Here is a 15,811-nt window from a genome sequence, read left to right as displayed (position 1 = left end):
CAGCAGTTGAGTCATTGCCTATTTGCCCTTTAATGTCACCTGCTCTAGCCTTTTTTGTTATTTCTCTATGCCGCTCATTTGAGAGGCTGATGGGTGGATGATAATGAGGGCTAATGGTCTGTCTGAAAGACTGAGTATATAGGGGAATACACAAAGCTGTATGCATAGAGACGCAAAGGTCTGTCATTTCAGAGAAAAATGTCTCATGTGATTCCAAAAGAAGCTAGTTTTCCCTAAGAAAGCTGGTCTGTGACTCTTTCCTCTTTTAGTTTGATCAAATTTAAATACTGACATTGTGAACTGTGACAGTCTTGTCAGCTACAAGTGATGGAACAAATATGTTCTTGTCTTAATAAGAATGACACCTCTAGAACAGTCAATTCCAATCCAGTTTCTGTTCCACCCAAATAATTAGGAATTTGGATTGAATGATAGGGAGTGCTGAGGGGATCAATGAACAAATTAAACTAATAGAGAGTGAAATGACAAAAAAAAAAAATCAGATTCAGAAGATAACCACTGCACTGTCCATTAGATAATACTTTGTTTTCCTCTTTTAGACAATAGCTGTCCATCACACTGGGAGGCTGGGCTAGCATCTGGCAGCATCAACAATTAATGCATGAGGATGGTACAGCTTTCCATCAGCCTCCTGTAAATAGCTGGCATGTGGAGAGCTCCCCAGCAGATGTGCTACAAGAATTCATTAGTGTCCCCTGTTCCTCATACTTGTCCCCAGAAAGCTATTATCTACCACGCTGAGCCTGAGAAGATTCCAAAAAAGTACGAGAGGAAAAAATAAATTCCCATCACTATCTCACAGTGTGTGTCCCTGCTTCAAAACACATTCTGGATCGTTTTCAGGCTTATAAACAGCAGCGTTGTCTTGTTGTTGTAGTTCAGAGTTTCACTGATAAGCAGGTCACAACATTTAGCATCAAAAACATATCCAAATGTTCTCAGAGGTGTGACATTTCATTTGGGATTTTTTGCACATATCTTCACTCAGAGCTCTTTTATGGAGTCATGTTTACACCTGACCTGTCTACTGTGCAGTAAAACACACCGTGGGGTGTTTGCCTCTTTAGTCCTGCACTTTAATGCCTACCAGTAAGACACCCTCTTACATCTAAACACAGTATGTCATGAGATAAATTAGACCTTATGTCGTGGAGCTGTTTCTTAGGAAGAAATGTGATTCATCGCTGCCTTTATTGTCTCCTTTTAACGTACTCTGGGGTGGGAATTTAAGGCATTAATTGCGATTAATTAATTTGAAAATAACGTGTTACAAATATTAACCCATTTAATCGAACTTTGCTTCCAAGCAAAGGCAAATTTTTGTCAATGCACGATTTCCTGCTATACCATACAGTTGTACTGATGCACACAGCTACAAAAATGGAAGAATCAGAAGAAAGTGTGTTGCAAGACTGATTAGAGACAAATTCCACTTCAAAAGACTACCCGACGGACGCTTTGATGAAAGCGTGTTTTTGTGCAAACTGTGCAAAAAGTAGTTGCGTACCATGAAGCACTTGAACCTTACGGTACCTTCTAAATGCAAAACATGTTGCAGCGAGCACAGAAACTGTGGGAGCTGTTAAAGCTTTGAGTTGAGTTTGAGTTCCAACCAAAGGTGTCGGCAGCCCAAACTTGAAATGACTGACCAAAATTAGTAAATTAATTGATTGCTCTGGACTGTAGACCACTATCAGTGGTAGAAGATAGGGGGTTAGAAAATGTGCTACAGATTCATATGTAGAAGCGTTGTGTAACAGGGCCCTGAGTTTGTACAGAGCAGAATCCACCATCAGCGAGATGGACTGCGCTGCAGTGGTGGTCCAGTCGAGCAGGGACCCACCCACAGCTGTATTTGATTAGTCCTGTCACTTCTGTCCCATGTGAGAGACTGTTCTCACTTGCAGGTCACATAGTAACAAAACAGAGAGCTGCCTTGAGCTCTGAAAATGTTTTTTGAAACATTTTTTGAAAATGCACTTAAAGTACTTAAAATAACACTTTATTTTTAAGTCTGCCCAGTTTTGGCCAGGGATACTATATTTTTATTAACCTCAGAAGTTTCATACATTGCATACAAAAATTTTCCATTCTGTGTCAGTGCCTAAAGCATTTGGACAGGAACAGACAAGACATCAGAATCAAAGGCAGCCAGTATAAGTGGAGGGAAAAAAAGAGGAACCTCGCTGAACCTGAAATGAATGTGCTAGGCAAAGGACTCAATTTCACCATTTCGCCACAAAAGCTGCCCATAGTGGATTTTATCACAGGCACAGAAACTTTGATAAGGATTAATAAATTAACACAACTTGAAGCAGAGAAAATAAGGAAGAAGGTCTCAGCTATCCTCCCCAGTGTGAGAATTCCTTCATCCAACCTCACAATCACAAACCAAAACATCACTATATTACCAGCCGACAAGGTGGGGTGCACTGCCTGAAGGTGAGACCCCAAAAGAAAGTACAAAACGACAGACATCAGTTGTCTACGACTACTTGAAAAGTAAAAAGTAACTGACCTACACATGCTGTATTCTGTATATATGGACTTCTCCAAAGATCCAAAAAGAACGTCTCCCAAATCGATCCATTGTTAACAGTATAAATGCAGCCACTTGAAACAAGCACCTGGCCACCAATGTTCCCTCTAATTTTTAATGTGTCTGACGAACACACAAACTCCCTGAGCGGTCCCTTGGACCACTGTGAGCGACATCAGATGTGTGAACTGTGGTCACACCAGCATTGGATCCTTCCAATTTACATGGTTTATTAAAATAATCAAATTACAGCATTTACATTTATGTTAGACTACTTTTAATTAACTGCTTTATCCCACTTACAATGAAAATGTAAAAAAAATCTAATCATTGACCTGTGCAGCTCTGACTTGTATTATGAGTATGTGGTCTGGTAGCTGCAAAGTTTTTTGCAGCAATTTTTTTTAAAATGCAGCCAATGCGCTTTTAAACAAACATTTCAAACTATTTACAGAACAATCAGCTGTTCTGCATCAAATCTGAATCCACACAAATTATTTGTGCCGCTCCAAAACATAATTTCTGTCCACTATGAGATAAAGGAGAACAACAGCCTGATACCTGCAGGCCTGACAACAGGAGATGTATCACTGCTGTAACACCTGTAACATTCAGTAGTTGCCTCATTGTTCTGACGCACACAACAAAACTATTGACTACACTACACACTAACTACACAAGATTTGCGCTAAACGTCGCAAATCTCTCACATCTCAAAACCGCCGTCACTCCTAAAACTTCCTCCTGTATCTCAACAACCAAATGCCATGTTGCCATATCATTTTTTGATTGTTCCACATGGTACATTTTTCCACCAGTAGGAAAGGCTGGGGTTTTTGGTTCTGTTTTTGCTCACAGGCTTTCGAGCGTTTTCCTTGTGAAACGCAGTTTTTACCGTTTCTTCCTGCAGTAAATATAAACAACGACAGTATTTAGGAAGAAAAACAAACATTGCAGACATTTTTATCATAACTCTGCTTTTACGTGGCCGATCAACACAATTTAAAAACTGCTATAAAGTCCACACTTTTTCCGTCAGTTGTTCCGTCTGTCCTGCTCACGTCTCCAATGGTTGTACACGTTGTCATTAACGTGGTTTCACTCCACATCAGCCGCTTTGCTCGCTAAAACACCGGTGTCGGCACATAAGGACGCTGTCATATCCTGTCGACGTTGGTTAGCTGCGTATATACGAATGTGAATGGCATCATTGGCTGGACTTTGGGATAAGGTGGCATCGTTCTGATCCCATACGGGAGCAGCCAGTCACTCACTGACTAACACTGCAAAACAGAATTGTTAAAGTTTTAATTTTAATTTCAATTCAGGTGAGAGGTTTTTTTTGTGCGCAACGCAGATTTTCTGTGCGCAGAGACCGTGCCAGCAGTGCGCAGCTTAGAGGGAACATTGATTTCCAGTATCACCCATTTTAGCTAAGCGTCACATGGTGGAAGTGGGAAGTAAAGCTCTGGGCTCTTTCAAAGGGACAGTACTTACCCACTGGTACAGCTGTATGGATGATACCTGGGTCAAAGTCAAAGCCCAGGCAGTAAAAGCCTTCACTGTTCATATTAACTCAGTGGCTAGAAACATAAATTTGACCTAACTTTACCATTTCAGGACTGTGCTGTGTGCATTGAGGAGAATGGAAACCTCAACACTGAAGTTTCCCAGAAGCCTACAAACACAGGCCAGTACCAACTCTTTGACTCTCACCACCCTCTGGAACACAGATGTGGCGTAACCTAGACCCTGCAACACTGGGCAGAGAACATTCCCTCTAAGACAGAAGGGAAAGAACTGGAGCACACACATTTAAAGAAAGCTCTTGAAACATGTGATCATCCCAACTGGTCCTTCATCAAATCAGCAAAGATGCACATGAAAGAAGGTCAGAAACCAACTATTGGAAAATACACTATGAGTCAAAAGCCTGGCCTCCACAGTCACCTGACCTAAACCCAATCAAGATGGTTTGGGATGACCGCAGAGTGAAGGCAAATGGGCCAACAAGTGCTCGGTGGTAGCTACTTTGAAGAATCTAAAACATGTTATGAGTTATTTCACACTTTTTGTTTAATACATATTTCCATATGTGTTCATTCATAGTTTTGATGCCTTCAGTGAGAATCTACAATGTAAATACTCATGAAAAGAAAGAACAAACAATAAATGAGAAGGTGTGTTAACGGTTTTGACTGGTGGTGTAGAATGATAAGCAGAAAAAAATGTCATCTCTTTTGTAGTAGGTTTATCAGAGAAACTCTCTTTCTCTAAGCGCAACATCCCAGTGCGCTTCAGACCCAGCCTCATCCGCAGACGAAAACGGATTAATCCCAAGGACAAAACCCCCACACAAGCTAAACAACGTAGTATTACTATAGTCAGCAAGCAAGAGTAACCTCTAAATTGGAGAAACCAAACAGCATCTCCATAATCACATGGCACAACACCTCACCAGGAGCCACCTCAACAGGACAAGACTCGACAGTATAACTAAAGGACAAAGGACACTTTTTCGAGGATGCCAATGTTCACGTTTTGGACAGAGAAGACAGATAGTTTGAAGGAGGAGTGAAAGAAGCCATCTATGTCCACTGTGAACGACCATCCTTCAACAGAGGGAGTGGCTTACAACACCAACTGTCTGCCACCCACACTGCAGTTTTGCAATCCCTTCCCAGACACCTCAGTCCACACTCACATCTTTGATCAGGTGATCTCGCTAGATCACACGATAGGATGGGGAAAGATCTCCCAATGGTTTCACCTGAAACCTCTGCTGATAACCACCCATGACAATTTTTTACACCTTGGCTCATGCGTTGAGGCGCGTGATCAATAGTGAGTTAACCACCCTGTTAAGGGACAGCTTCCCACTACAGATTAAATTCCTGGGACTCTCCACTATTGGGTTTTAGGACCGAAGAACCTTCTCAGGTGAGAGGTGATATTCAAGAAACTTAAAGAAGTCCAGTTGTTTTTCTTTCCAAGCTCCTTAGTTTACCAGGTTATCTTGACCACGTGTATGGTATTTCTTTTAACATGCAGCTGAAAATGTATATGTAATAAAGTGGGTGGTGAGTGTATTTCCTTATACTCTCAGTAAGAAAGCTACTCCCAGCTTCTGTAAAAAGTCTGTCCAAAACCAAAGCCACCGTTCTGGATAACACACACACACGGATCAGATGCTGAATATGCAAAAGCTTGAGTTGGCAGACAAGAAGAAGGATGTCAGCCTGCCTGTCAGGTGGTGGCTGTTTAATAAAAACCTTTAAAATATGTGCTATAAAATTTTCTGGTAGATGTAAAGAACAAATCAAATTATATATAACAATAAACAGTTGAAAAATAAATGACCTGTGTTAAGACTTTGAAAGTCTTAAAACAATCAAGACTTTGCGAACACCACTGTTACTTGGCAGTGCAGGGGGGTGCCACCTGCTCACATGCAAGACTGTCCATCACCAAGAAACAGCCAATCGAGCAGCTTGACGGTGTTACACCCTGGAGGCTGCATCAGCAGATGGAGGAGAACAGCTCTAAATAAACAGCGATGAAATGCACTCAGGCGCTCATCTACAACAATCTGTGTATTTAGCAGCATGGAAACCACTGCTTTACTCGGATCAGTCTGGGCTGTCATCAGTATACTGAGTGACTGAGGATATACAGTACAATGAGATGAATGCGTGATGGGTGATGCATCCATACCATATGTCATTCAAACATGACTCAGTTTGAGACATTCAAAATTAGAGGCAGTGGTGCAAATTATGGAAAAGACTGCCAAACAGGCTCAGTATATCAGGAGATATTAGACTTTGGTTGTGTCCAAATTCATGGGCTGCATCCTCCTGAGGCCGCATTTGTAGACCGATTACGTCACAGCGACGCGCCGAAGGCTGTCCAAATTCGTAGACTCCTCCGAAAGCAGCCGACAAATGCGTCCTCCTTTTCCCCGAATTTGAAGGATGGGTCGGGTGTGTCCTTCGTGGCCTACCATATCCCAGAATTCATAACCCAAACTCCAGTTTCCAACAATGGCGGCCGCTACTGAGTTTTAAAATTACTCATACTAATCTTTCTGGGTCACAAAATAAACTTTCAGGCGAGAAAGTAGCTGTGTAAACATCAAATATCTGCTCAGTTTATCAAGATATCGCATATTTGCAAAAGTGCTTCGACGTTTTCGGAGACGTCTGCTACCCACCAGCTCGATAGCTAGCCGGGAGCTCGAGGGTCACTGAAGCCGCCGAGAACTGCACAACTCCCGGCACATCATTTTCAGATCACCGCGGAGTTTCGCTGCTCGGGTTAAACGTAATATATAAGTCACTTAGACAACCTAAAAATTTTATTGTTGGGCTTTTTTCAGTGTTTTATTTGTTCGTAAGTAAATCGGTTTGGCTGAGATTAAAGTTATTAGATTAGATTAGATAAAATAAAACTTTATTAATCCCCCGGGTGGTTTCCTCCTTGGTTTTTACACAGCTGAATAAACACCAAACTGAAAACTGATTAAACAGAAATATGAGCCGGTCGAGAATTTACGGCAGTGCCCTGTTATATTTTAGATAGCAAGGAGCAGACGGCCGAGTTTATTAAACTCCACCGAGACAGCGGTGACGCTAATCAGAAGGCTAGACCGTCCAATTTCACGGCCGTTTACTTCCTCTAGAGATGGCACGATACCACTTTTTTATGTCCGATACCGATATCATAAATTTGGATATCTGCCGATACCGATATGAATCCGATATAGTGTTTTTTAATCAACAAAACTGTTTTTTAAATATCTTGCTGCATTTTTATATAAGTTCATAGTTTAAAACAACAACTACACTAAAGCTATTCTGTTATGCCTGTATGCAAAAAAAATATTTCATAGTTCAGCAATACTGATCAATCTAATAAACTTAAACCTACACCATCCTCACTATTCTGGTATTTTAAAGAGTACTTAGCATAAATATTAAGCAACCTAACTAATAGGGTTCCAACTCCCAACAACAACAAAAATAAATAAATAAAAAATAGGGAACCACCCCTCACGCTCCACCTCATGATGCTTAATCGACGTAATCAACCTTAATTTGATGCAGTGTGAAAAAAATGCACAGAAATAAATTATTTTTCAAGAAATATTAAGTAGATTCAACATCTTTCTTCAACAAAATTGCAGACTGCACAGATGGTACCTTCCCAAAGGAAAAAGTACTCTAGCTTACTAGGGTATTTTAGACTTAATAGTCACTATATACAGTAATTGACTTCTATTCATTTTGCATCAAATTAAAACTTTGGGTGTCAGATAATTATTTATTAAAAGCTCGACATTTTAAATGAGAATAAGAAAGAAAAGTATGTCTTTGTGCCCCCTTTTCCCTGTTCATGCACTATCGGCCCCCCTGGCTAAACTTTGCTAGATCCGCCCCTGCACAGTTACCAGTCGTCAGCTGCGTAGAAAAGGATCCTGGTGTAGAAAGTAATATTAAATACATTCTAACAACGGCTGATCAAGCTTAAACGTGCTGCTGTTGTTCAGCCGCTGGTTTCCTCTTTCTGGTGCAAAGTGAGACAAAAACAAACAAGAGAGACGGACTCGCGACAGAAAAGCCGATCAGCTGATCGTTAAGCAGTTTCACGACTGAAGTAGCAGCCGGAGAGCGAGAGGCAGTCGCTTGTTAAGCTTAACGCAGGAATGCTTTACAAGCATTCAGAGATGGACTTACACACTTGCTTTACTTCTCTCGGGATAACTTTGTCGGAGATGAAATGCTGGGTTGCTAGCGAAGGTCCACATGCTATCCAGACCACCGACAGGTCCCGCATACCACAGCCGCTCTATCACGTGATGCATACTGCTCCAACGTGCTAACGTTCTGAGGTGAGTTACGGCGTGTTGCAAGTTTTGTGAGGTGCTTTCGTGATATTTAATGGATCGGATTACATTTTTTATTTTTCTCCAATATCCGATCCAGTAATTTAGGTTAGTATCGGACCGATATCGATACGTAATATCGGATCGGTCCATCTCTACTTCCTACCCGACCTCCTGAGGACCCGGCCCACGTAGACCGCGAAGGCCGGGTCCTCAGGAGGATGCAACCCATGAATTTGGACACGACCTTTTTGTCAGATGGTCTGGCATTCTATCAACATATTTGCATTTATTCACATTTAAACATGTCTGTTGGAGATCCGAATGTACTGTACATTGTACATTAACATTCATTTTGAGCTTCCTTGTGGAACAATACATTTCTCTATGAAAAGATGATTAACTTCTTAAACCTCAGGGGTCATTTACACATTCCCTGTGTGAAAATGACATGCCCAAAATAAATAAAGTATTTCTCTGCAATTACAAACTGTAAACTATCTTGGTATCATTGTAATAAAGCTTCATCAGAGGTGTAAATATTGCAGCAGATGCTACTTTGTCCAAGTAACTGAGGATGGAACACAGAAAAATAAGTCTTTCTCCTCACCTAAATATTTTTTTGTATTTTGAAAACATGCTGCAAGACAATAAACTCCAAAAAATCATGAGTCAACATCTGCACACTATCTGTGCAAAGACTGATGCTGCTAAATTGAAATACAGCAACTGAGGTTTTAGAGAAGACATAGCCAGGCGCTCAGAGATTTGGCAGTTTTCACTCTTTGTTTAGATGGATTTAGGTGAAAAGAAAAAGAACATCACTGATTAGAGGAGGGGGCCTAAGGGTACATCTACCACTATCTTGCAATGCTGTGATTGCAGATATTCCCCAACTGTCTGTGAATTGTACTCGTGGCCATTGATCAATTGGCTTTGATCAGTGGTTGTTGATCAATGGTCATGACAATTTGCATATTAATGATGAAAAAACTGACCTCACAGCCCATTGTTCTTTCAGTGGGCTAGTTTCAGTTATTGTGCAAATGTCCTGTTTATAAGGTTGTAGACCTGCAGTCAGCTGAGACTGAAGAAGTCACCTGGATGAGTGACAAAACGTTTCTCCTACTGAAAACACATCGTCAAAACTTTTTTAGCTTAATGGGTCGTGTTTTTGCAGAGCGAAATCAGTGAGTATTTACGTAACAGACCTGGCGATGCAGCCCATGAAACTCAATAGTCCCCATCTTACCCCGGTACTGGGGGCATTGGGGTTTAAGAGGTTTTAGAAAACAAAGAGATAATAATAAAACAGAGATGAAAAAGAGATGAGAGAGACAAATGAAAATAAATGCAAAGAAGGTCAAACTGATGAGCGGTGAAAATGGCAACGGCGCAAAAACAAAACAACAAAAGATGATGACAATACAACACAAAGACACTTATAACTGTATATAGTACAAAAGTACTACAAAGACACAGAATGGCCTAAGAGAGGCATAAAAACACTATGAAGGCAGCTTAATACTAAAACCTTCCTCAAAGCAAAACAAACGCACAAAGGGATATGTTATGGCCATAGAGAAAATTAAACACACACACAGACAAAACCCTTGAAAAGAAATATGGAATTGTCACAAAAAGCATCAACTTAAAAACTACAGCAAAAGGGACCAAAGTAGCTGCAAAGCCTGAAAGAGCTGCACTGAGACAGACTTTCTGCAGAACAATTGAAATTAAATTAAATTAAGTGAAAACACCATTTGTTTGGTTCTTTTGATGTTTTCTCTATATTTTTGTTTGATAATTTGTTTTAATTTCTTCAGTTCCACTGACTCTTTCAGGCTGTTTTTATATTTGTAAAAAGGAGATAGCTGTGACAGCTAGCTACTCTGCTAGATTAATGCTTAATGGTAGCTGTGTCAATTATAGCAAAGTGGTTATATTTAAGTTATGTGCAGTTGTAGTAAAATCACAGACAGAAATAATTAAAACTGCAGCAGCCTGAATACGTAAAAAGTGTAGAGGGGTGTGTGAGTGGGAGTTCAAAACAGTGACTTCAACCCAAACCACTACCTCGCAGTACCCATCTTGCTCCAAAAATTGAAGATGGCAGCTACCATAAGTGGCCTTCATCAGGGTCATAGTAAAACATTGTAAAAATTGCTTAAATACAAGACAGGAAACAGAAAATAAATTCAAATTAACCAGTCAGAACTTCACAGATAGGTCAGCTGACATATAATAGGTAGGTATTGGTTAATTGGCTAAGTCACACCCAAGTAAATACCGGACTAGATCATTACTGATGAGGAGGAGGGGAGGTGTGGGGGTTATGTCACCCCCCGCGTTGGTCTATTATTTAAGTTGTTCATCTTCCCTCAAGTGTTGCTGGAGTTCCTGCTTTGTGTATTCTTTTATCCTCTCCATGCACCTTGGAAGCAGGTGAAGTTGTGCCAGAATTTTTTTTTTTTTTTTTTTTGCTACCATAAGTGGGAAATTTTGGCTTTACTTTTGTAGCATGGGAGGAAGTGGAGACACATTTTTTATACAGTCAGTGAATGAATAATGGAATAGCTAGCAATAAAAGCTTCATGTAAATCCCAGAGGTTTTTATTATCTCAAGTTTAATGCTGAAGAAATGATGATGTTCAATTTTACTTTCCTGTTACAGGAATGACTGAAAATGTGTGGTCATGTTATTTTCTGTGAAAAACTAAGTGCAAGTCATAGGCCAGCACCCTTGTGATGTATCTCAGGGAGATTTGACGCAGGTCTAGTCTGTGTTTCAGCCCTACCCTACATGTGGTTTCGCTGTGTAAATCCAGTTGTTCTGTCACCTCTCCAGCTGACTCACCGCTGTCTTTCTCATCAAATCCAATAAACAAGGGAAGCAAGGGATTAGTCACAGCTAAATACACTAAGCTCATTTGATAATCATGGCTTCTCCCCAATCTCCGCTAATTAACAATGGATGTGACGAAATTAATCTACACAAATGGCTGCGAGTGGCCATCAATGTTATCAGAATCACATGAAGAGATTTAATTCCGGCATTTCGTGGCCTTTGTGGCATAAAACCTCTTTTGGTCTTAAGCCAGTGCATCGATATGCAGGTGGCCGAATATTACTACAGTGCCCTTGAGACCACTGAAGGATTTCACTCTTAGTTTTTCAATTAAATTACTACGTGTCCACTTTACCCCTCAAAAGCCAGGCACCCAGTCGACACTGTTTTGACAGAGGACTTCACGTTAACTAGTTGTAATTAACAGGGCCACAGTGAGAGTTGGATTTAGGGAAACACTCCTTTTGTCAATAATTTTAGGACTTTGGAAACATGAGAGGAAAAAGGTGTTCCAGTATTCTTAACCCTCTAATGATAGTTTTGTAAATTATCCAATTTTAAGAGGAGCCTTGCCAAAATATAATGTGCTAACCTTTCCCATTAGTTGTGCCAGGGTAGCTGACATATAAGATGCAGTTCTATTCAAAAGATCTTATTTCTTAAACCACAAACATGACAGAGCAATGTTTAGTTTCCCTTCTCAGTCAGGTACACAGAAGACAGTTCAACATTTGCTGCTGCATTTATTGAAAACTTTCTTTTGGATGTGAACGTACACATGTTTGTCCTGGTGTAATACCGACACTCTGCATGAATTAAGCAACTCTAGATATTGTTGTGGCAAAGATAGCATGTGTCAAAACCTCATGTGTCTAGCCAGTGCATGCTTTGGATGATCTAAATCAGAATAAACCACAAAACAGTGTGTTTTCACAACAGGCAGGCTTTATCTATTGTATTGCTCCTCAGTAAACATTCAATTTCATTTATATAGAACCAAATCACAACAGCAGTTGGCAATTTATGTTGTAAGGTAACGACCCTACAATAGTATAAAAAGTGACTTTGGGGATTCGCAGCTCAGGTACAGCACTGCCAAGTGGTCAGAAATGGTCATTGCACACCTGACGTGGATTATCTAAAGTGCACCTGAACCTGAGGTGAGGCAGTCACACTCATCCCGAGTCAAAGCCACCAGCCAAGGCCTGGGACAAAATAAGACCAAATGAAATTAGCAACTATACATCTGTTGTGTTAAATGACAAGATAAGTTGTTTATTATTTGTTAGGAAAAGTGTATTTATATAACACAGATGCCATTGACATTCAGTGCAGCGTGACAAAATCTGCACAAATTATTCCATTCTTCCTGTTATAAATGATCTGTTTATTATATTACTTGTAAAAAAAATGCAATAAGTCTAATGCAAAATGTTAACTGGGGGAAATTCAGTGTTGAAAACTATCCCAATTCCAACTAGGCAAAGAGAAAAATCACAGATATAACTTTGGTACTGGTATCAGATAAAACCTAAACGATACCCATCCCTACTCAAATGTAGTCAAATTAGCAATTTTCTAGACTTTTAAGGACATTATTAGAGAAAGGGTTATGTTAATTTCCCCCAAAAAAATCTTTTTATGTGTGCTATATTGTCTGTGTACAGTTAAATAACCTCATGTACTGTAAATTGATTATTAAACAATATTTTTGTATCGTCACAGTTCTAATGCAGGAAAAAAAAATCAGAGAAAAAGGCTTAAATACAGGCAAATGGATCTTAGAGAAATAAAAAGCTGAAATAAAAAGAGAGGCCCTTTAGTGTAACAGAATCCACTTAATTTCAATTGGAGCTGAGAGTGATAAACAATCTGAATAATGTTCCTGAAGTGGTCTAATATCTTTAGGACACCGAGAGCTGGAGGATGGAGGGCAAGATGGGTGAAGAGGATTGTTAATTTCATCAAAATGGTGGCTGAAGGAGTGGAGGAGTGGAGATTCAGCCCACAGGGAGGAAAAAAAAAGCCTCTCCCTCCTCCTTCATCCTGTTACATATTACACTGCCTCCCATTGCTCAGCCTAATGTTTAAACTCAATTATTCCTCCCACTGTTAGACAAACAGCCGCATCAGCTGGGGAGAGTGTTCACACTGTCCCTGGGTATATTGTAGCACTGCGTTGCTATTTGAAGCCAATATTAGCCTTTTATTAAATCTGGTCCAGTCAGTGTCACATGATGGATTTGATGCCAAGTGTTAGGTTATGTAAATGAAAAATGAAAAACAAGGCCACTGATTACCTAAGCTAACACGACGGGTGATTTGAATCACACGTGAAGAGATTTATGCAGATGCTTGAAGTGTTTTAGCAGGCTTTGTTAGGACCGGAGGATTGGTGCAGCCTGAAGACACAGCTCTCCTCCCACTATTGATTCCACATTCCAACAGAAGCTTTGGATAAAGAAGGAAAGAATATAATCAAAAACACAAACTCAAAATGATTCGGATGACTTCCATTTGGAGGTTTTATGTTCAGTACAGGGTGACCTACTCAGTTTTTGCTCAGTTAGACCTGCATCGACCCCGTTTTAGTCCCATTCAGTGTTATTCACATCACCTGTCAGTGGATAAAGTAAGTTGACTTAAGACGATCATTTAAATTTAATGGATGAAGCCGGCCACTTACGCAGGAGAGATGGCACGCTGACAAATGATTTCCAGTCAGCAAGCATCCATCAGAAAATGCTCAAATGAGCAGTTTCACATGGAGTGACAGTGACTGTGAAGTTTTAGCTCTGGATGTGGTGCTGGAGGTAAATGTTTATTCAGACGTCATTCAAGTGTTTTGTGTGACAATCTCTCTTTTTTTCAATTTGCAATCATCCATTTTCCACAGAAAGGCTGAATTCAGACATACAGTGGATGCAGTCATTGTATTTTAGCCATCTGTTCTCCAGTGATCTACTGTGAAAGTCCATTATCCTCAGATACCAGGCCCACGGAGAAAATTATGATAAGTCAGGCATTTTCATGTCCCTTTGTCTCCCATCAATTATCCACTTATCTATTTAGTCATATTTTTTGCAATAAAAACTACAGACATAAAAAAGAAGCACATTTTTACCCAAATTTCCAATTTTTTGTTTCTTTATAACCAACTAGAAATAACTGTGGGTCTAGAGCACAGATGTCAAACTCCAGGCCTCGAGGGTCGGTGTCCTGCAGGTTTTAGATGTCCGTGATCCATCACAGCTGATCTAAATGGCTAAATTACCTCCTCAACATGTCTTGAAGTTCTCCAGAAGCCTGGTAATGAACTCATCATTTGTTTCAGGAGTGCTGATCCAGGTTGAGATCTAAAACTTGCAGGACACCGGCCCTCGAGGACTGGAGTTCGACACCCCTGGTCTACAGGAAAGTATTCTGAAATAATCCTTACATGTCACATTGACCTCATCCCAAAATATTTTACATCTTTGTTCCAAGCACAGTGAAACAGCCTTTCTGTAGCTTCAGTGAATTAAATACATATGAGATTTGTCATAGAGCTTGACTTATGACACCCTAAGTTTAGCAGTAGCATCTGCTTTTCCCTGACTGTATGACTCATATTATCATGAATCACAGAATCTGTGGACTCAAACACAGACCCACAGACTAAGAAAAGTTCAGAGAATTTATTACAAACACGTGGGCTGTAAAGCACCAAGATCAAGTCCAGCAAGAGGAAAACCAAAAGAGACTAGAAAAAGTTGCATTTCCTGGGAAAATGTTGGGTGAATGCCATGTAGCAGAAATCATGTGCCGAATACGCTTAACTGTCTGCTGGAGATGGCTTTATGTGGAAGGGAGCATGAGCGGAGAAGACATGCAGCCACAGATAGGATTCGAACCTGAACCGCCTGCTCTCAGGGCGCCTGCTCATCCCAGCGAGACATATGACAAGAGAAAAAATGGCTTCAATCCCAGAGTTTGAACTCTAAGAGAAGGACAGATTTCCTATCCTGAAACAAACGTAATTCACAGGAAAATGGTAAACGATATCAAAAACATTCTTTCACCCAAGCGTCAGGAGTGTCTGAAGATATATTGGCACAAGGCTCATGTGTCTGGAGTCCACGGTTTAGCAGATATGATGAGATGAAATGTAAAAAAAAAAATCGTAAGATTTTAAAAAGTATAAAAGTTATGATCACCAGAAGATTATAGCTGGCATTAGCAGAAATAGCTTCAGATGTAATAGTCTAAAATTTGAGTGGTAAAAATAGCACAAAAGCTGTGGGAGTAGTTAAGCAGCAAAGAATAAAGAAACAGGAACTCAATAGGCTGAATGCGTACGGCCTTCACCCAATAACAAGGTGAGTACAATGAGTAGCTGAATAATGAATGGATGAACTGGTCCTTAAATAAAAGAGCTTGATGGGGAACTGGGAAACAGGTGTGTCCAGCAGAAGGCTCTTTCAGGAGCAAAATGACTCAGCCATCTGAGAAATAGCCAGAGCCAGTGCAAGAAGAGGAA

This window comes from Copadichromis virginalis, linkage group LG11 (genome assembly GCF_057382275.1).
Source record: "Copadichromis virginalis isolate Kocher_CV1m ecotype Utaka linkage group LG11, C_Virginalis_male_GT1.1, whole genome shotgun sequence".
In the NCBI taxonomy this organism is placed as follows: Eukaryota; Metazoa; Chordata; class Actinopteri; order Cichliformes; family Cichlidae; genus Copadichromis; species Copadichromis virginalis.
Note: the sequence above shows the minus strand (reverse complement) of the source record.